The following is a 21,706-nucleotide window of genomic DNA, read 5'->3' as shown; positions in this document are numbered from 1 at the left end:
AGAGAAAGTAGCTTCAGTTGGAGAAATGCCTCCATGAGATCCAACTGTAAGGCATTTTCTCAATTAGTGATCAAGGGGGAAGATTCCCTTGTGGGTGGTGTCATCTCTGGACTGGTAGTCTTGGGTTCTATAAGAGAGCAGGCTGAGCAAGCCAGGGGAAGCAAGAGAGTAAGGAACATCCCTCCATGGCCTTTGCATCAGCTCCTGCTTCCTGACCTGCTTGAGTTCCAGTTCTGACTTCCTTGGTGATGAACAGCAGTATGGAAGTGCAAGCTGAATAAACCCTTTCCTCCCCAACTTCCTTCTCGGTCATGATGTTTGTGCAGGAATAGAAATTTCTTTTCTTTCCTTTTTCCTTTCCTTTTTCTTTCCTTTTTCCTTTCCTTTTTCCTTTCCTTTTTCCTTTCCTTTCCTTTCTTCTTTTCTTGTGTTTTGTTTTGTTTTGTTTTTTTGAGACAGGGTTTCTCTATATAGCCCTGGCTGTCCTGGAACTCACTATGGAGACCAGGCTGGCCTTGAACTCAGAAATTTGCCTGCCTCTGCCTCCAAAGTACTGGGATTAAAGTCATGTGCCACTACGCCCGGCTGTATGCATATAACAGGGCCAATCTTCTGGGTTCTATGAGGACAGTAAATTAAGATAAATATATATTTCAATGCCTTTACCATCTAAAGATCCTATATTTTCAACCTAAATGGAAATGACAACATCCCTAGGTTCTGTCAAGCAGCAAATTCATGTTTTACTTAGCATTTTATTTTTCTGACTAGCAAGCTAGATCTGTTGTGATTAAATCCTAAAACCAAGTGTCTGAATTAACAAGGCATTTTATGTGGCTGGTTCTTACAAACTTCATTCCCTTGATCTTCCTGCCTGTCACTGTACCAATACCAGGCAGTTTTATTACAGCTTGAGGTCAGGGGTGGTGATTCTTCCAGTAGTTCTTTTATTGTTGAGAATAGTTTTTAGGAGCCTGGGTTTATTGTTATTCCAAATGAATTTCAAATTGCTTTTTTACTCTATGAAGAATTGAGTAGAAATTTTGAAAGGGACTGTATTGAATCTGTATATTACGTTTAGAAAGACGGCCATTTTTACTTTATTAATCTTGCCAATCCACAAGCATGGGAGATCTTTCCATTTTCTGAGGTTTCCTTCGATTTCTTTCTTCAGAGAATTGAAAGTTTTACAAATCTTTCACTTGCTTAGCTAGTGTTACACCAAGGTATTTTATATTATTTGTGACTACTGTGAAGGGTGGCATTTCCCTAATTCCTATCCCAGTCTGTGTATTCTTTGAGTAGGGGAAGGCTGCTGATTTAAGTTAATTTTATATCCAGCCACTTTGCTAAAGTTGGTTAGCCTGTGATTCTTTAAAAAAATGAGAGGCAGGTGGATTTCTTAGTTTCAGACCAGCCTGCTCTACATAGTGAGTTCCAGGACAGCCAAGGCTACACAGAGAAACACTGTCTCGAAAAACCAACCAACCAACCAAAAAAAAAAAAAAACAACAACAACAACAAAAAAGAAATGTATAAATTAATGCCATTGCGGGAAGATATATAACACATAGGTTTATTGATACTCTTCTGGAGTATCTGAGGATAGCTACAGTGTACTTACATATAAATAAATAAATAAACAAACAAATAAACAAACAAACAAATAAATAAATAAATCTTAAAAGAAAAAAAACTGGATATTAGCCAAAAAGAAAGAAAAAGGAAAAAAAAAAAACCTATACAGAATACACAAGACACAGTCCACAGAATTCAAAAGGCTCAACAAGCTGAAGTGTCCAAGTGAGGATGCCTCATTCCCACTTGGGAGAGAGAATAAAGCAATCAATCACAAGTGGGGAGGGAGGGAGCAACTTGAGAGGGAAAGTGGATGGGGTTGGGGGCAGTGGGAGGTAGAGGGGAACCTGATCTGGTATTGGGTGAGAGAAAAAGACTGAAGACTTGAGGGCCAGCAGAATGAATGTAAAGAGGCAACCTCAGGAAATAGGAGGTTGGGGGGACACCCCCACACACCCCCAGAATGCACCAGAGACTTGGGAAGTGAGAGATTACCAAGACTCATAGGGAGGGACTTTTGATGAAATTCCTGACAGTAGGCAGAGGGAACTTATAGAGCCCACCTCCAGCAGGAAGACAGGACATCAAATGAGGGATGGGGTTGCAATTCCACAGTCACATCTCTGTCCCATAATTGTTTCTGCCTGAAAGAATTACAGGGATGGAAATAGAGAGGAGTCTGAGGAGAAGAAGGTCTAGGGACAGGCCCAAAGTGGGATGCAGCTCAAGGGGCGGTCCTAAAGCCTGACACTATTACTGGGGCTATGTAAAGCTTACAAAAAGAGCTAAAGCTCACAAAAAGAGATCATGAATGACCCCTGAAAGATCCAACAAGCAGGTGAAAGGGTCAGATGCAGCTATTTATACCCAAGCAAGGGACAGAAGCAGCTGACCCCTGTTGTTGAATTAGGGAAGGCTGAAAGAACTTGAGAAGGGCAATCTTGTAGGAGGAACAGCAGTCTCAATTAATCTGGACCCCCGAGATCTTTCAAACACTGGACCACCAAACAGACAACATATATCAGCTGATATGAGGCCCCCAACACACATCCAGTAGAGGACTTCCGGTTCTGTGTTCATTCCGAGATGATACACCTAACCTTCAAGAGACTAGGTGTTTAGAGTTCAGGTGGAGTTGGAGATGGAAGCATCCACATGTAGATGGGGTGTGGTGGGGAGGAAGTGTGGGACTTGGAGCACTCCGAAGATGGATGGGGAAGGGCGGGGAATGGAATATGGAGTGTAAAAAATGAATTAGAAATAAAACATTTTTAAAAGGATGTTTCTACAGGAAATCCCATGTTCCAAATGTTTTTGTAGATCCAGCTCCCATAAAAAAGTTATTAGGAACCTGACAGCAGAATGGCACGTTTTGCCTTTCAGTATCACTTTTGCCTATCTTTCAATAGCCTACCTTTCTGTCTTCCAACACTAAGCAAGGATTTCTTCCCCTACCCCAGCTCCTCCTCCTCCCTTCTCCTCCACCTTCTTCTCATACTGTTGCACCTACTCTTTCTGTTCTATTTCTTCTTCTCCTGCTCTCCCTTCTTTTCATCTTCTTCTTGGTCTCCTTCTTGTTCTTTCTCTTATTTTTCATCTTCTTTTCTACCTGCCCCTCCTCCCCTGACCCGTCCAGCAGGTCCAGTTATGCGAGGGTCTCGAGGGGACCTCCTCCTAAGAACCAAATGGGCTGTAGAGAGGGACGAGGGACTTGTGCGAATAACGACATGGAAACGTTCTGGAATGTATCAAAGCCCCAAATGTATTGAGAAAGGCCCAAGGCTTAAATGCACAAGCAAAAGGGGAAGTATAGATACTTATCAGCGGGAGGGGTGGGGCAATACAAGCAGAAGGAGAAGTACTTATGTGGGGGGCAATAGAATTGCACATTCTTTAGGCAGTTACGTGGGGAAGCAGGAACTTGGTATCAGGGTGTGGTCAGGACATCAGTGATGACCTAGGGCTGGAACATCCTGTGGTTGTTCTGAGAATCAATGTGTCAGTAGCCCGCATTTGACCCCCTTTTCTTCTGGGGGGGGGGAGGAGAGGCCCAATTCAGAGATCAAGAGTTGTCTTAATAGCTCCCAACACTCCCCCCTCCTCTTCTTCTCATGCTAAACCTCCTTGAATCAAGATGGAGAGCTTCAAAAGTCTATTAGTCATGGTATGATCCATGCACAGAATGATTCCAAGGACATTAAAAGTTGAAGAGAGATTTTAGGACACAAAATACGATATGTGAGCTGGGTGTGGTGGTGAACGCCTTTAATCCCAGCACTCAGGAGGCAGAGGCAGGAGGATTTCTGAGTTCAAGGCCAGCCTGGTTTAGTGTGAGTTCCAGGACAGCCAGGGCTACACAGAGAAACCCTGTCTCAAAAAACCAAAAAAAAATTTAAAAATAAAAATAAATAAATACATAAAATACGATATGTGATTCTGTGATTTCACACTTCCATCAGGAAAACTGTAGGTAATATTCATCTGCTACATAATGTATGTGTCTGAAAATCACTGAAGGAAGACCCCAGACTCAGATACTATGCAAAAACAAAGAGGGCTTACTGTGCAGAAACAATCATCATACAGGGGTCAATCATTCATTGAAATAGCGACCTCAGACAAAGGCATGAAACCTTTTTTATCGAGAACCAGGGAAACAATCTAGGGTATCAAAATTTCATTGGTGGGTACTAGGGGGTCACAGGTTGTCAGTTGTCTGCATGCCTCTGTCATGGACTTCTAATCACATGATGAAATAGGGCTGCCCAGTGCAGATGGCCCATTCTGAGAGGATATCACCCCTTGTTTTTTGGGCTGGTCTCTGTGGGTTATGAATTTGTTCTGGATTTAAGATCTGTTCCTAGAGCTGGTGTCTTACGACTTTCTTTCTGTTACTGTGGTCTGTTCCTGAAGCTGGTGCTTTAAAATGGTTGTTTTAAAAATCAGGCCCTGTCTTCCAAGTGGAGACAAATGGGCTCCTTAAAAGAGATATGTGGAGTTTATCTCTCCCTTTCATTATGATTCTCCAGAAATGAAGTTTATTTTGTCCTTTCAACATGAGATTCCAGACAACCTTGGGAGAAAAGCAGGGGATGGATTCCAATCACTACGGAGCACTATTGTTTGCCAGCACATCTTCCTACTTGGTAAGGTGAAAAAACATATCTGTATTATTAAAGTTTTTCCATGGGAACAGAACTCATAGCATGGATCTCTCTATGCATGCAGATAGTGGATTTTTAAGACTGGCTCACAGCAGAGCTGGAGACATTGCTCAGCCGGTAAGAGCCACTGACTGTTCTTCTGAAGGTCCTGAATTCAAATCCCAGCAACCACATGGTGGCTCACAACCATCTGTAATGTCATCTGATGCCCTCCTCTGGGGTGTCTGAAGACAGCTACAGTGTATTTACATAAAATCAATCAATCAATCAATCTGTGGGCCAGAGCTAGTAGGGCCAGAGCATCTGAGGCCGGAAAGAGAGATAATGTGTCTGAAAACAGCTACACTGTACTTATACATAATAAATAAATAAATCTTAAAAAAAAAGATTAGCTCAGAGAATGTGGTCCAACTAGTAAAACAAGGACTATATACGAAGGGAAATTTGAAGAATACAGTAGTGCTTGTATGTCACAGCTGGTCTGCAGCATATGCCAGAATTCCGAAGAAGGAATCTTTAATGCTACAAAAATAAAGTGATTATTTTAAATAAAATAATCAGCAAGCAGAAAAAGAGAAAGTTACCATCTTCATTATCCTTTATATATGTAAGCTGCCACCAGAAGCTGTGTCCTAGATCAAAGTATTTTTCCTGTCAAATCAAAAGCTCCTGAATAAAGGTTGGTTTTCCCATGGTAAGCATTGCAAATTGTAAAAAGTCCTCATTGTGCCCACCTGTTCAGTGTTAGGTAATTAACTACAGTAATTTGAACTGCAGTGCATTTTACATAACCTGATTGCTGTCTGTCTCAAAGCTGTGACATCTGCATAGAAGACTCTGTTTTTATACTTTATTTTCATTTTATGTCTGAGTGTTTTCCTGGCACTTGTTCGTGTGCAGGGCCTGCAGTGTTCAGAAGAGGGCACTAGATTCAGTGGGATTGTATTTACAACACCTGGGTCACTGCCTAGTGGTCACCTGTAACAATAGCTCATACCTATGCCACCTCTGTATCTAATACATTTTTATTATAATTAATTTTATACATGAATTAAAATATAATATATCACTTTCTGCAACCTTTACCTGTTTACATTTTTGTAATACACATTCGCAAAGACAAATGAGGTTGGAGGTTTGGTAACAACATGCTGCCCTTGTGAGCCAACCTCATTTCCCCAACTGTATGCAAAATATCTATTTACAAGCTTGAATGTACGAAGAAGCTGCTAGATGCTGAGAAATCTCCTTTCATCTATACCCTTTTACCTAGCTAGTCTACCTTTCACTTGATCTCATTGAAACACAGGTGGTCCCTGTTGCTCTTTTCTCAAATCCTGTTTCATCTGTGTCCTGCTACTTCTTACCCCTCTGCTTCCAGGATGCTTTTCAAAAACAAGAGATAGAGTCCAAAGAGAGTGCTCACCAAGAGAGCTCTCAAATGTCTAATTGCTGTAAAAGAGGGGTCTACCTCCCTCATTACACCCTTGACAGGCTGGAACAGGTTATATATTGATGGGGGTTTGGGCGGGACAGGGGTTACCAAGGGCCAAAACTTTTCAACTTTATTGTGGAGCTCCTCAGTGCCAGTCAGCTGACTGCCTCAAGTAATCAAGGAAAGAGCACAGGACTCCTCCCAAGCAATTCGCCTTATAATAGGCAGGAACACTCCTTTCTTTAGCATTCTTTCTATTGAGGCTTTGGCTTTCAGAGCCACACCCAAACAAGGTTTCTGGACACACCTAGCTGCATCAGGTTTTCTATGAACCATATTCAAATATCCTTCATCAATTTACCCCCTTACTTCTACCATCTCCATTCTAAATTCTTCCCTGCCAATTTCACCCTTGTTACAAATATGTGACTATGAAGACTCAAATACGTAAATAAAACTTGCTGATTGCATTTTTATTTGTTGTGTGTAAATGGTTGAAGGGCTGCCCACCTTGAATTGATTAGCCAAAGAGGGAACTCACTGCCTGGGGCTAATTCTCCTACCTGAGTGTTGCACTCTTTAAGAAGCAATAGCATTTGAGGAGCACCAATCACCCACAGATCAAGAGGTCATTAAGATAGGGTCTCTTCTCTGAGAAGTAGACAAAATACCTGCCTTGAATCCAAAAGCTGCAAGTGGATTATTTTATTTACTTGTGAGCATTTTGCTACTGGTCGTGTGGCAAGCCTACCATATCTTCAATATAGAGGTAGCTGTCACCCACATTCCCCAGAATGATTATCCAAGATGTTCCCCTTGCTCCTCCCTAAGATTTCCAGGTACTGGAAAATAAGTATTCAACATAGGAGCAAAGGGCAACATTTCCATTTAAACACATTATCTTGCTTCAACTCTTATAGAGTGAATCCTGCCTCTTACTCTATCACACTCTTCCATGACTATCAATGAGACTTATGATTCCAACATACAATGCTAATAAAAAACAATATTATTCCATAAAGAGTCAGAGCCTATTAATGATGCAACATACCAAAGACCAAATCCAGCAGGAAAATATGAAATCATGAAGTTCATTGTTCAGCTTCTTCAGATAATGATGAAATTGCCTAGACTACAATATACTTAGGCATCCCTAGTCTTCCACCTCTGTCACTGAAGCAAACATGGCCTCACTTTTAGGCCAATCCAGCAACATGATTGCAGCTCTTTTCAAAGATTCTCTTCTTGTTCCAAACACCTTGTGTATGGTAGTATATTTTACTTTGTTGAAATTGGGTTAGCCAGGCAGGGGTGGCTCATGCCTTTAATCCCAGCACTTGGGAGGCAGAGAAAGGTGAATTTCTGAGTTTGAGGCCAGCCTGGTCTACAAAGTGAGTTCCAGGACAGCCAGGGTTACACAGAGAAACCCTGTCTCGGGAAAAACCAAAAACATGAATAAAATAAATAAATAAATAAATGAATAAATAAAAGAAAGAAAGAAAGAAAGAAAGAAAGAAAGAAAACCTGGGCGTGGTGGCGCACGCCTTTAATCCCAGCATTGGGGAGGCAGAGGCAGGTGAATTTCTGAGTTCGAGGCCAGCCTGGTCTACAAAGTGAGTTCCAGGACAGCCAGGGCTATACAGAGAAACCCTGTCTCGAAAAACAAAACAAAACAAAACAAAACAAAAAAAAAAAGAAAGAAAGAAAGAAAGAAAGAAAGAAAGAAAAAGAAATTGGGTTAGTGGGGCAGGAGAGATCTTTCAGTTGTTAAGAGCACCGAATGTAGAATTAAGCTTCATACCTAGTATTTACATGGCAGCTCACAACGACCTAGAACTATAGTTCCACAAAAACATAAGGTCCAAATTTTTACATATGAGCTGTTAGCTGGTATTTTCTGGGGTATTTCCATAAACGAGACCTTTTCTGCATATCTTTCATATAGATTCTAAAATGAATGGCATGAAAATATGCTTCTATACTACAGAGGAACAAAACAAAGTTGCTTGAGTTACGCTTTTATTCAGCAATGACAACATGTGAAATAAAGTATTAAATGTATATTCTAGTCTATGATTTCAGGGGAAATAAATAACCTATACCAAAAACAAAAAAAAACAAAAAAAAAAAACAAGCTTTTAAACAATTTGAGTTGTTATTTGTCAAAAATCCTAATCTACAGTGAGAAGAGTTTATTCTATCTACAAACACAGAATCCCCTACCACAGAGAGATTCACAGTTCAATTCTGGACCATGTTTTATTTTCACTCCCTTTGTTTTCTGTGTTAAACCATACTTAGTGGTATAATTTTCCTCTGCCCAGGTCACTACATGTATGAGCAGGACTACTGTCTCTCTAACAACCCTTCCCAGTTCCAGCAGATCAGATTCTGATAGCTCAGCCAACCTGCTCTTCCTGACCATGGAATTTACCATCCTAAACACTGGCTGCCACACTCAGCACAGTATTGCTTGTAGGGCTGCTTCAGAGGAGAATCTTAGAATGAACCCACAAGGTTCCTCCTACTGTAGCTACTGAGTGTTAGCTTTTTCCAGCATCCATCACTATCTAGGGTCACCTTGCTGGACCTCAGGAAAGTAGCAGCACTGCTACTGGATGGGAAGAGATCAAATGACTCAGATAGGCCAGGCATATTGAGCTCTGCCATTCCACAATGGGTGCAGACAGGGTCCTAGACTGGGAAATTTTAGATATGAAGGAGATCTTGCAATCTTCCAGAGCATGTGTACTTGATTTATTCAATCAAGGAACAGGGTACATCATGTGTACATTCTCTTACACACCTACAGTGAGTTCAGCCATCAATTAGCTTCATAGCTGGGAAGTCCTGCAGGCAAACATAGGTCACATTCAAACTGTAACTGTTGTTCAAGGAGAAATGGCCCTCATGAAAAACAAAGAATTGTCGATGGATGAAGGAATTCGGAGACAAAAGGGAGATGGTGGGAATGCTGTAAGTATAATGGGAAATACAGTTTCAAAAGTGGAAAAGGCTTGATGATTATGTGCTCCAGAAAGGAGGGAAGTGTATTAGAGCACACCAAATATTATTCAGGCCTAGTCTCTCAGGAGGATCTTTTAATTTTTTTTAAGATTTATTTATTATTATATCTAAGTACACTGTAGCTGACTTTAGACACACCAGAAGAGGGTGTTAGATCTCACTTCGGGTGGTTGTGAGCCACCATGTTGCTGGGATTTGAACTCAGGACCTTCATAAGAGCAGTCAGTGCTCTTACCCACTGAGTCATATTGCCAGCCCTCAGGATGATCATCTTAAAACTGTAAAAAAAAAAACCCACAAAATTGTCTTATTTGGTAGCAAGACAATCATTACCTAGATATTATTCTTGGTAGAACTAGTGTAACTAAAGTAATTTGACATTTTAGACAGTTCAGCTTTTTATCCAGATTCTTGATTGCCTGGGGTGGATAGAAAAATGGGCCAGCAGGACAGTTATCAATCATTTAAAATTGATTACCTCAATGTGAATCTTAAGTACTGTCAAAGCAGAGATATTATCACCTCCTTTGTCCTGACCCTTTCTGGGCTGTGACTAAACATATTTCAAAGTTGGTCACAAAATTCAATTCGTGCACAGGTGCAGCTTCATTGGACAGTCCCAACAGAAAACAGAAGTTGGATGGCAATCATTCACTGGCCTATCTTTCCTTTCAATGCAGTCAAGGCCCAGGCTGGGAGAGGTGCAGGACTGACACCCAAGCTTGTGGCAGCAGAGACAGGACTGGAAGATCACATTAATTCTAAATTACAGAGTAGGAGCCAGCCTATGGTCCAGGAGATAATGCTCTAAACAGAAATAAATAATCAACAGCACTCTTTAAAAATGAAAAGGAATTTTTAATGACTGGGAAGTACTGGAAAATGAAAACGATTAAGAGACAATATTAGAGATAGATTTAAAGAAAATCACATTCAAAAATTGAAATCATGGTCAGTGGTGGCACACGCCTTTATCCCAGTACTTGAGAGGCAGAGGCAGGTGGATTTCTGAGTTTGAGGCCAGCCTGGTCTACAGAGTGAGTTCCAGGACAGCCACGACACAGAGAAATCCTGTCTCGAACAAACAAACAAACAAACAAACAAACGAACAAACGAACAAACAAAAAAACTGAAATCAATTATTAACTCTTTAAAACGATAAACATCATTGAAAAGTTCTCACATATCTCCACCAATTTTCAAAAGGAGAGCATTCCGTGGCAGAGGGAATGCTGTTAAGAAGATAGGGTTTTTGAACTTGCCAAACGCATGAAATTCAAGAAGAACGAAGACCAAAGTGTGGACACTTTACCCTTTCTTAGAAATGGGAACAAAACACACATGGAAGGAGTTACAGAGACAAAATTTGGAGCTGTGACGAAAGGATGGACCATCTAGTGATTGCCATATGCAGGGATCCATCCCATAATCAGCTTCCAAATGCTGACACCATTGCATGCACTAGCAAGATTTTGCTGAAAGGACTCAGATATAGCTCTCTCGTGAGACTATGCCGGGGCCTAGCAAACACAGAAGTGGATGATCACAGTCAGCTATTGGATGGGTCACATGGCCCCCAATGGAGGAGCTAGAGAAATTACCCAAGGAGCTAAAGGGAACTGCAACCCTACAGGTGGAACAACAATATGAACTAACCAGTACCCGGGAGCTCTTGTCTTTAGCTGCATATGTATCAAAAGATGGCCTAGTCGGCCATCACTGCAAAGAGAGGCCCATTGGACTTGCAAACTTTATATGCCCCAGTACAGGGGAACGCCAGGGCCAAAAAGGGGGAGTGGGTGGGTAGGGGATTGGGGGGGGTGGGTATGGGGGACCTTTGGGATAGCATTGAAAATGTAAACGAGGAAAATACCTAATTAAAAAAAAATAGGGTTTTACCTCACCCCATGAGCAATGTTAGCTACTGAGTTATGTAACTTAACACATGCAGTGAAATCAATGGCCTGTTTCTCAGCCCTCTAAGCTGAAGTAAATTTGCAAGTGGATTGGACATATAGGCAATATTGACATCTAGTGGGAAATTCAATATTCATCAGACCAAGCTAATCATCTCAATGTGTATGCCCACCAGTCTGATGTGCTTTCAGACACATCAGACTGGTGGGCATACACATTGGGATGATTAGCTTGGTCTGATGAAAGTTGACTACATGGCTCGAACAGGTCATTTAAAACTGAGTGGTGCTGCAGGTAGTTCATTTAACCATTTGACTAGCTTACTCAAGAAGACATTATCTTATTGCCCTCAAGAGCAAGAACTGAGATCAAGGCCACCCGAGTGTTAGTGGGAGAGCTTTTCTCAGAAACATCTTTCTACACTGGAGGTACAGCTGCTCTAGCACTGATGTGTTTTGATAAGGAAATCACTGCACAAAAGTAAATGATTATTTTGAACAATCTCTTTACAAAGAGTGTGTATTCAGCTCAAGAGAAACCAGCCAAGAACAGATTTTGCATTTCACATATGCTACCATTTTAATTCTTTTAAAGTTTTATGACCCAGATTATCCTTTGAATCACAGCAATAGGGAAAGGAGTCTGCAAGTCTAGCCATTGAGGCACATGGAGATTTATAACTCAAGTCCACATTTTAATCATGAAGGAGGATTTCGAAGATTGAGTTAAAAGATGTATCAGTGCCACAATTCTCACACATACAAGGGACACAAAACACAAATATAGAATATTGCAAAAGTCACCTAACAGTACTGTGGTTGTTGCTCTTACATGAACAATTCTGCAGAGCTACTCTAACCTCAAAGAAACCTCGGCCTTTGGCTCTCCAGACCTTGCAACACACTCTTTTGACCACTTTTAACTTGGATGACTGTGAAATCCTGGTGTCCTCACTCTGTAAGCACCATGAATATAGGCATGTGCAACCATACCTGGTTTAGGTGGCTTTCCCTTCAATTACTAATGCATTAGAATTACAGCATGTGAAAGACGAACAGTTCCAATTAAGTAGATTCAGACGCAACTTAACTGTGTGACTCTCAGTTTTACCATCTGTAGAATAAAAATAGAAGTCTATCCTAGTTTTGGTGAATTATAACAGATGCCACCATAAACCAAAATAATATTGTTCTTAGTTCACAGAGAGTGACTTTTAGGTAGGAGAGCTACATAGGATGAGAGACTTCTGTTAACAGTGTTAGGACTAGGGACTGTGTCCTAACTACTCTAACCAGCTAGGCTGAACCATTCAGACTCATTAAGCCCCCCCCCCCAATTGTTTTCTGGCAACAACATGCCCATCTATGTGTGAGATATGTAGTTGATTGCTGACTATTCAACATTATTACATCTCTATGACAGAGATGAATAGGATGATATGGGTGTACAACTAAGGTATTGTTTTTCTTTCTATTTTCATATATTAACCATTTTAAATTTAATATTAAAGCGTGTTGCCAAAAGAGGACCCTCTGACTGTATATCTTCTATCTTTAGACTTACACTCAGAAGGCTGAAACATGTCTATCAAGAGTAAAAAGACAAGGCAGGCGTGGTGGAGCAGAAACTTAATCCCAGTACTTTGGAGGCAGAGGCAGGCCGATTTCTGTGTTCCAGGCCAGCCTGGTTTAGAAAGTGAGTTCCAGGACAGCCAGGGCTATACAGAGAAACCCTGTCTCAAAAACTGTCACAGCACTCTGGTGGAGTCAGCTTGAAAAAGTGAAAGCTGAGAAGCTGGTTTATGAAGCAAAAGTTTCAAGGAAACTCCTTTCCTGGGGGCCTGGCATTTTCTCCCTAATCTATATAAACCATAAAATTAATTTTTCCATTCCCGCATTAGTCTAGTGTATGGATCCACGTGCACTCTATTAAGCATTACCTTATAGTAAATGCCTTTTAAGATTGTATTCTAACATAGCTAAAGCCTTTTCCCAGTGTTCTTAGATTCCAGTTAGCAGCAAGGAGTTTAACCTATTCAGTAACTAATTAAGCACTACCATAAAACAATAAAGCACTAGCCATTAATTCAGTTGTCTGCAGAAAGAGTCTAAAATTCTCACTGAGATAGAAATTCATATTACAGACTACATCCCATGCCAAGAGCAAATTAGAATACTATACTGATAAATGGAAAGTCTCCAGACAATATAATTTAACTAGGCCTAGAGAATTTTGGGGTCAGTGACACTACATTATTCTTGAGGAGTGTCAAGAGGTAACAACCCCCTGGTACTATTAACACTAAGTGTGAAATTCCTTCCCTGCACTAAGCTGATCCTAGGCAGGGCTTGTTATCCCTAATGTAAACATTTATCTGGTCCCTACAAATTCCCTTTGAAGTCACTCCCCTTGCATCTGTGCTATTCTCTAGTGTTAAACATTTATCTGGTTCCTTTTGAAGTCACTCCTTTTGCACCTGGAAAAATTCAATGTGCCTTATTCTGTTATGATTTGCAATTTACTATGTATTATAGAAAGTCTGAGGCTCGACTGGAAAATTACATTCAGATTCAACACCTTTCTTGTGTGTGTGTCTGTCTGTCACTACATCCTACTCTTTGCCCATCTACTTACAAGATCCCGTTCTATGCAGATTCAGGGACCCAGAGGGTCTGCAGCAAAAAACAAACAAAACAAAACAAAAAAAACCCAAAAAACAAAACAAAACGAACAAAGAAAAAGGATAACCCTGATTAATGACTGACACAAAAGCTAGGATGCATAACAACCAACTCTCACAGGAATTTGTGAGAAAATGATACACAAAGCAGCGCCCACCATGCTTTCACCAGCAACCTTACTGGAAATGTATGATCTCACTGCTCTCATATTTAAATAAACAATGGACCACTTAGAAGATGAGTATCCAACTCATTTCATTACAGTAGAAGCGTACCTATCAACAAGAAAAGTGGGATTAAAGCTGAACAGAAATCACAGAAGGAAGTCAAGGATCGCATAATATACGTTTGTAAATGGATTTGAAAGACATAGAACAAACTTTAATATCTATTCCAAATGTTTGAAAATAAAACCACCAGCACAATTGGTGATCTCGACTACAACACTCGAGGGACCATGGGAAATAATTTACTTCCTTCAAGGCTCTGATGAAAAGAGAAGAAACAGGTTGTTGTCCCTGATATGGAAAACACCTGTGATGTTACAGGCTATAACAAGGTCATCAACATGGATAGGGTGTTTCTCTTGTATAAGATTTTTTTCTATTTCCTGACATCATAATGATATAAAATACTTTATTTATTTAGATGGCTAGAGACATGGCCAAGTAATTAAGAAAATTTCATTCCCAGGGACAAAGTCAGGTTTAGACATCTTGGTGTATCTTCTGCTAGAAGAAGATACAACAACTTAATAATTTTGGCAATCAGCATAGACATTCACATACTCACCCAAAGATGCAGACAAACCCCGTAAATAAAATTAAACGAAGTTGGTCAGCAAAGAAAATTTCATTCATGATGTTATTCTTGTATAAACATTGACTACTATAACCCAGGGTTTGTGGCAAATAACACTTATCCAGAGTTTTTCTTCATCATGAGTTGGCTTATATAACAAAAAGCAAGCATAGAGAATTGATGACAGAGAAATCAATACTTCTCAGTTAGTAGTGTCATTTGAGGAGATGTAGGAAATAGCTGCCTGCTAGAGAAAATATGTCACTGAGGTTGAATTTCAGAGTTTACGTCCTCAAATCATGTCTAGTCCTAACATATTCTCTCTCTCTCTCTCTCTCTCTCTCTCTCTCTCTCTCTCTCTCTCTCTCTCTCTCTCTCTCTCTCTCTCTCTCTCTCTTTCTGTTTTATTGAGACAGGGTTTCTCTGTGTAGCACTGCATGTGCTGGAACTCACTCTGTAGACCAGGCTGGCCTCGAACTCAGAAATTTGCCTGCCTCTGCCTCCCAAGTGCTGGGATTAAAGGTGAGTGACACCTCACCTGGCTCTAACCCTCTCTTTAAGGCTATAGGTTGAGGATGTGAGTTCTGAGCTCCTCCTTTAGCTGCCACAAATTACACTTGTTGCCCTGACAATATCATGGTGATCCTATATCCCTTTAGAACTCTAATGAAATTTAAATGCTTCTAAAAATTGCCTTCATGTTGGGGTTTCGTCTCTTGCTATGACCTGTAATATTAAACGCAGGAAACTAAAAAATGATTGCTCCATAGAAGATCTGCACACAGCCCCAAGTGAAGGTGTGTGATCTTGCTCTCAAGTTTCTTCTGACTGGTTATTAAAGATGACAACAATCAATAGCTGGACAGTAGCTGGGCAGAACAGACATAGACAGGGATTAGGGATACTGGACTTGGGATCAGTGGAGAACCACAAGGAGAAGAAAGTAGACAGAGAAAAAGCAGCCTTAAGTTAGCTCAACAATAAAATAATGGAGTTAAGCATAAACCAGAAGAAATAAAGCAAAATAATATGACAAAATTACTGGCTGGGAAATAGACAAGATAGCATAGAGGATAGACCAATATCGAGTGTTGATTAAGGTTTATTAGAAATATAAACGTTGTGTTGTGTGACTTGCAAACTTTATATGCCCCAGTATAGGGGAACGCCAGGGCCAAAGAGGGGGAGTGGGTGGGTATGGGGGACTTTTGGTATAGCATCGGAAATGTGAATGAGCTAAATACCTAATAAAAATGGAAAAAAAATAAATGTAACAATCAAGATAATAAAGATACTCAAAAAAAAAAAAAATAAACGTTGTGTGTGTTTTACCTGGAAAAGAAATGGCCAAGGCTGGGGTGGAAACCTTCGTTTGGTACTTCAGTTTTCTACAATACCTTAGACATTTTATCACAACAACAGAAAAGGCACTTATACTCACCAACAGTGTTTCACAACTGAACGAGTTATTTCACGGACTTAAAGTAAACTGTGAATTTTAAATCAGTTACCTTATCAATGAACCTCACAGGGTTCATTATTGTCCTTATGAGTTTCCATGTATGAACAAAATAGAGACATCATCATGCTTGAGCAGATAGTTGACATTTGCTAAAGGTTTTCTCAAGAATGAATAATGTGTAAATTAATGTAACTAGGTTGGCACAAGATGGAACCATGTCCATCAGAGTCATAGACTACCTTATTTTTGAGTTCTTTAAAGTCCTGAAAGATTATTGTGACATGCAAACTTAAAGTGATCCAGTACATGCTAAATGTTTTACTCTCGCATACAGATACTGTGACATACAAAATGTTTCCACAGTGGCTCCATTTACAGGGTTAACCTGCAGCATGGATTTTTCTCAAGAAAAAAAAAAAAAACGACTGGTTTTAAACACAAGCTTTTACCACATTCCTTATTTTTATGAGGTTTCTTACAAGTCTGTGTTAATTTATACATGATGAGATCAATGTCAATGTCAACTGCAAAGGCCTTACCACATTATTCACACACAGTTTCTCTCTTCAGTGTCTTCTTTTATGAATTCTGAGATATATCGTGTGCTCTTTTATGTATTCAAAGATAACTGTGATAGGCAAAGGTTTAGCACATTGTGTATATTTATACAGTCTCTCTCTGTATCTCTCTGTCTGTCTCTCTCTCTGGAGTATGTGCTCCTTGCTGCATTAGGAGATAACTGCCTGGCATAGATTTTTCCACATTCCTTATACTCAGAAGGATTCTGACCCCTAAAATATGTTCATGACGATTAAGACTATGATCACATCCATAGTCTTTCTCTTCAGTACGTTCACTTATACATTCAGAAATGATGGCATTGTAAAAAACTTTGCTCACAATCCAATTCCTTCGTAGCTTTTTTTCTCCAGTGTGGATTCTTTTATTCTTTTGAAGATGAAAATGTTTTGAAAAGACTTGACTTACACACACTGAATACACTTGTAAGGTTTCTCTGTAGTATGTCTTCTCTTATGAATTTGTAGATTATAATGCTGGGAAAAGGCTTTATCACATTCATTAAATTTGAAGGGTTTCTCTTAGGTATGTGTTTTCTATGAATTTGAAGATGACAGTATTGGGAAAAGCCTTTATCACATTCATTACATTTGAAGGGTTTCTCTCAGGTATGTGTTCTTCTATGAGTTTGAAGAGTACTGTATTGAGAAAAGGCTTTATCACACTGATTACATTTGTAGGGTTTCTCTCCAGTATGTATCCTTATATGTTTTTGGAGATGACATTTCTCAGAAAACGCTTTATCACATTGATTACATTTGTAGGGTTTCTCTCCAGTATGTATCCTTATGTGGATTTGGAGATGACATTTCTCAGAAAAGGCTTTATCACATTGACTACAGTTGTAGGGTTTTTCTCCAGTATGTATCCTTATATGTCTTCGGAGACTACATTTCTCAGAAAAGGCTTTATCACACTGATTACATTTGTAGGGTTTCTCTCCAGTATGTATTCTTCTATGAGTTTGAAGAGTACTGTATTGAGAAAAGGCTTTATCACATTGATTACATTTGTAGGGTTTCTCTCCGGTATGTGTTCTTCTATGAATGTGGAGGTGATAGTTATGAGAAAAGGCTTTATCACATTGATTACATTTGTAGGGTTTCTCTCCAGTATGTATCCTTATATGTCTTTGGAGACTATATTTCTCAGAAAAGGCTTTATCACACTGATTACATTTGTAGGGTTTCTCTCCAGTATGTATCCTTATATGTTTTTGGAGATGACATTTCTCAGAAAAGGCTTTATCACACTGATTACATTTAAAGGGCTTCTCTCCAGTATGTGTTCTTCTATGAGTTTGAAGAGTACTGTATTGAGAAAAGGCTTTATCACAGTGATTACATTTGTAGGGTTTCTCTCCAGTATGTATCCTTATATGTTTTTGGAGATAACATTTCTCAGAAAAGGCTTTATCACATTGATTACATTTGTAGGGTTTCTCTCCAGTATGTATCCTTATATGTTTTTGGAGATGACATTTCATAGAAAAGGCTTTATCACATTGATTACATTTGTAAGGCTTCTCTCCAGTATGTGTTCTTTTATGATTTTGGAGATGAAAGTGTTCTGAAAAGGCTTTATCACATTGATTACATTTGTAGGGTTTCTCTCCAGTATGTGTTATTCTATGAATGTGGAGGTGATAGTATTGGGAAAAGGCTTTATCACATTGATTACATTTGTAGGGTTTCTCTCCAGTATGTATCCTTATATGTCTTTGGAGACTACCTTTCTCAGAAAAGGCTTTATCGCATTGATTACATTTGTAGGGTTTCTCTCCGGTATGTGTTCTTCTATGAGTTTGAAGATTACTGTATTGATAAAAGGCTTTATCACATTGATTACATTTGAAGGGTTTCTCTCCAGTATGTATCCTTGTATGTTTTTGGAGATTACATTTCTCAGAAAAGGCTTTACTACATTGATTACATTTGTAGGGTTTCTCTCCAGTATGTGTTCTTCTATGACTTTGAAGATGACTATGTTTTGAAAAGGATTTATCACATTGATTACATTTGTAGAGTTTCTCTCCAGTATGAAATCTTTCATGCCTTTTAAGACGACTGGGCATTGCAAATCCTTTACTGAATTGATTACATTTATAGGGTGTCTGTCTAGTTTGTGTTCTTTTATGTACTTGGAGACTTGTATAAGCTAAAAAGTCTTCGACACAGTGAATAACTTCAGAGGGGATCTTTTCTGTATGAATCCTTTCATGCCTTTGGGCATGACTGTGATCATGTAAAGCAAAGGCTTTACCACGTTGAGTATATTCAGAAGGTTTCTCTGCACTCTGACTCCTTTCACACCTGAGAAGAGAATTGGCACATGTGAAAGTTTTACCCCACGGATGAATACTTTCTTCTTGTTTTTCTGTTTGGTAGTTTGATTACTTATTTTATGTAAGTACACTGTAGCTGTCCTGTCTTCTGACACTCCAGAAGAGGGAGTCGGATCTCACTAGGGATGGTTGTGAGCCACCGTGTGGTTCCTGAGATTTGAACTCAGGACCGTCAGAAGGCCAGTTGGTGCTCTTAACTGCTGAGCCATCTCTGAAGTCCCAGAATACTTTCATCTCTAGGATTTAATGTTACTATTTGTCTAAATGTAAACAGGCATCAGACCTTTTATCCCTTTGCTTACATTCATGCTGTTACCCTTCATTATGGGTTGTTTCTCATTGTTAGAGATACCTGAGAAGGTATGAACATTGATTACATGGCTCAGTTTTATGTATTCTTTTCCTATAAAATGTTGTTCCCATACTTTAAGAAAGGTGGAGGAATTCAGAGCTTTAACGCACTAAATGTATTTCAAATTATACTGTACTGAGGCTCATAGTATATTTGCAAAGTGAACCAGGAGAAATAGGAGCATTTCCAAATCCCTAGGACTCAAGAGAATTTTCTCCAGAATGAGGTTGCTGATGTATTGCCATCAAACGTGGAAATGTAATTAACTGTTAACTTGTATTATGTTCAAAAATCTACTCTATAACTGAAACCCACTATATATCTTCTAATAGCTATAGGAGACAAAAGAAAAGAGAGAGAGAAAGAAAGACAGACATAGTTTTTTGGGATATCTGTTTGGTATACATGGTGTGTATCCATTATAAAATATTATATACTTATGAAAGGAAGTCCAATACATAAAATGTTGAAGTTTGCATTCACAAGGTTTGACTCAGTGTTCTCATAGACATGTGAAATATGGATTAAGGTTACTGCAAAGCCGCCTACTCACCTCCCAAATGCTGCCCTTCTAACTAAACTTAGCACTGACACTGCTAATAAATGAGTACAACCAGCTTAAATATAGACTATTTGCTTCTTAGAAGCTTTTGCACACATATTTATCAACTATTCAATTCCTGTAGCTTTTCCAAATTAAGCAGAAACAGACTGGCAGTTGTACTGTGTAGCGCTATTAGGGCTATGTTTCAAATGGGGATACACACTAAGGCATTGTTTCCTTGTCCTCTTTCTTAAAGGAAGATCTTTCAAAAAATCAGATACAGGACATTAAAGGTGATGGTTTTGTAGGAATGTAACAATCCTCAATATACTTAAAGCTGTGCTAATTTACACGGCTCCTTTTCTTATCAATTTTCAGCACACATTAAAATATCTTCAGAGGCAGATTTCTATGAGCCTGCACATGAAAATTACCTTCTGTGTCTTCCAGAACTTTGACAATGTTCTTCAATATTTTGGACTTCCCAACTAAAGCCTAGAACAGAAAATGTATGCCTTGAAATTTAGCAAAATGTAAGTTACTCTCTTCAGTGAACCTTATACTCATGCATGATTTATTCACCAAATCCTTCCTTCATTTTTATTGCAATTACAGAAGTGCATTAAAAGAAAATTTGTTTTCTTGAACTTTAAATCAAGAAAGGGAATTCACAAATTTACCTATAGCATTGAGGTTCCTGTAGGTCTCCAGCATGACATCTTTGTAGAGTGTCTTCTGGGAAGGATCCAGCAGAGCCCACTCCTCTTGAGTGAAGTTCACATGCACGTCCTCATAAGTCACTGCATTCTAGAGCATCCCATAAACGTGTACAAAAGAAAGCACAATAGAACAACATTGGGCATCTATTCTTCATAGGCAATGTGTTCATATAATTCTGGGGCCTGTCCCACTTATTTACTCACACCCCAGTTCTACTGTAACTACCAAGTCATATCAGAAGGAAACTTAATAATAAGGTTCGCCCCTGTCATTTCTTTTTTTCTTTTTTTAAGAGTTATGTATTTCACATATGTGAGTACACTGTTGCTATCTTCAGACTCCCAGATGTGGGCATTGGATCCCTATTACAGGTGGTTGTGAGCCACCAAGTGGTTGCTGGGAATTAAACACAGGACCTCTGCATGTACAGTTTCTTAAGTGTTGAGGCATCTCTCTAGCCCTGTCACCCCTGTCATTTTCAGCCCTTTGAATAGGATGTAGCCTTTTAAAAAAAATGTCAATTACACATATAAAGAGAAAAGCTCTACAAGAGCAATAGTGTTTGGCACACACCAAAGAAATTGTATTAATATTAACAATTACTACATATAAAAATCAATAAGCATGCTGGGTCTACTGGCTTATGCATTTAACAATGCCGTCAGAGCCAGGCATGGTGGCACATGCTTTTAATCTCAGCACTTGGGTGGAAGAGGCAGGTGAATTTCTGAGTTAGAGGCAAGCCTGGTCTACAGAGTGAGTTCCAGGACAGCCAGGGCTACACAGAAAAATCCTGTCTCGAAAAACCAAACCAAACCAAACCAATGCAGTCAGAAGACATAGGCAGAAGACATTGAGTAGTATGTCAGTGTGATGTATACAATGAGTTATAGGACAGTCAAAGATGCATAGGAAGAAAGACCTTGTATCTCCTGCCATAATTAACAAACAAAACCAGAAAGATAGAATGAACTTATGTGCTTTTATTTAAGTTCTTATTTTAAAAAAAAGATTCTATTTATATATTTTATGTATATGTTACTGTAGCTTTCTTCAGACACATCAGAAGAGGGCATCAGATCCCAATACAGATGGTTGTGAA

General features: G+C 39.3%; 1 pseudogene; it reads right to left on the bottom strand.

Moving 5' to 3' along the window:
- The window catches only part of Gm7240, a 112,471-nt pseudogene that overhangs the window by 38,069 nt on the left and 52,696 nt on the right, over positions 1-21,706 (bottom strand).

The sequence above is a fragment of the Mus musculus genome, chromosome 13, assembly GCF_000001635.26.
Source record: "Mus musculus strain C57BL/6J chromosome 13, GRCm38.p6 C57BL/6J".
NCBI classification, from domain to species: Eukaryota; Metazoa; Chordata; class Mammalia; order Rodentia; family Muridae; genus Mus; species Mus musculus.
This window is presented reverse-complemented; position numbering and strand designations above follow the sequence as displayed.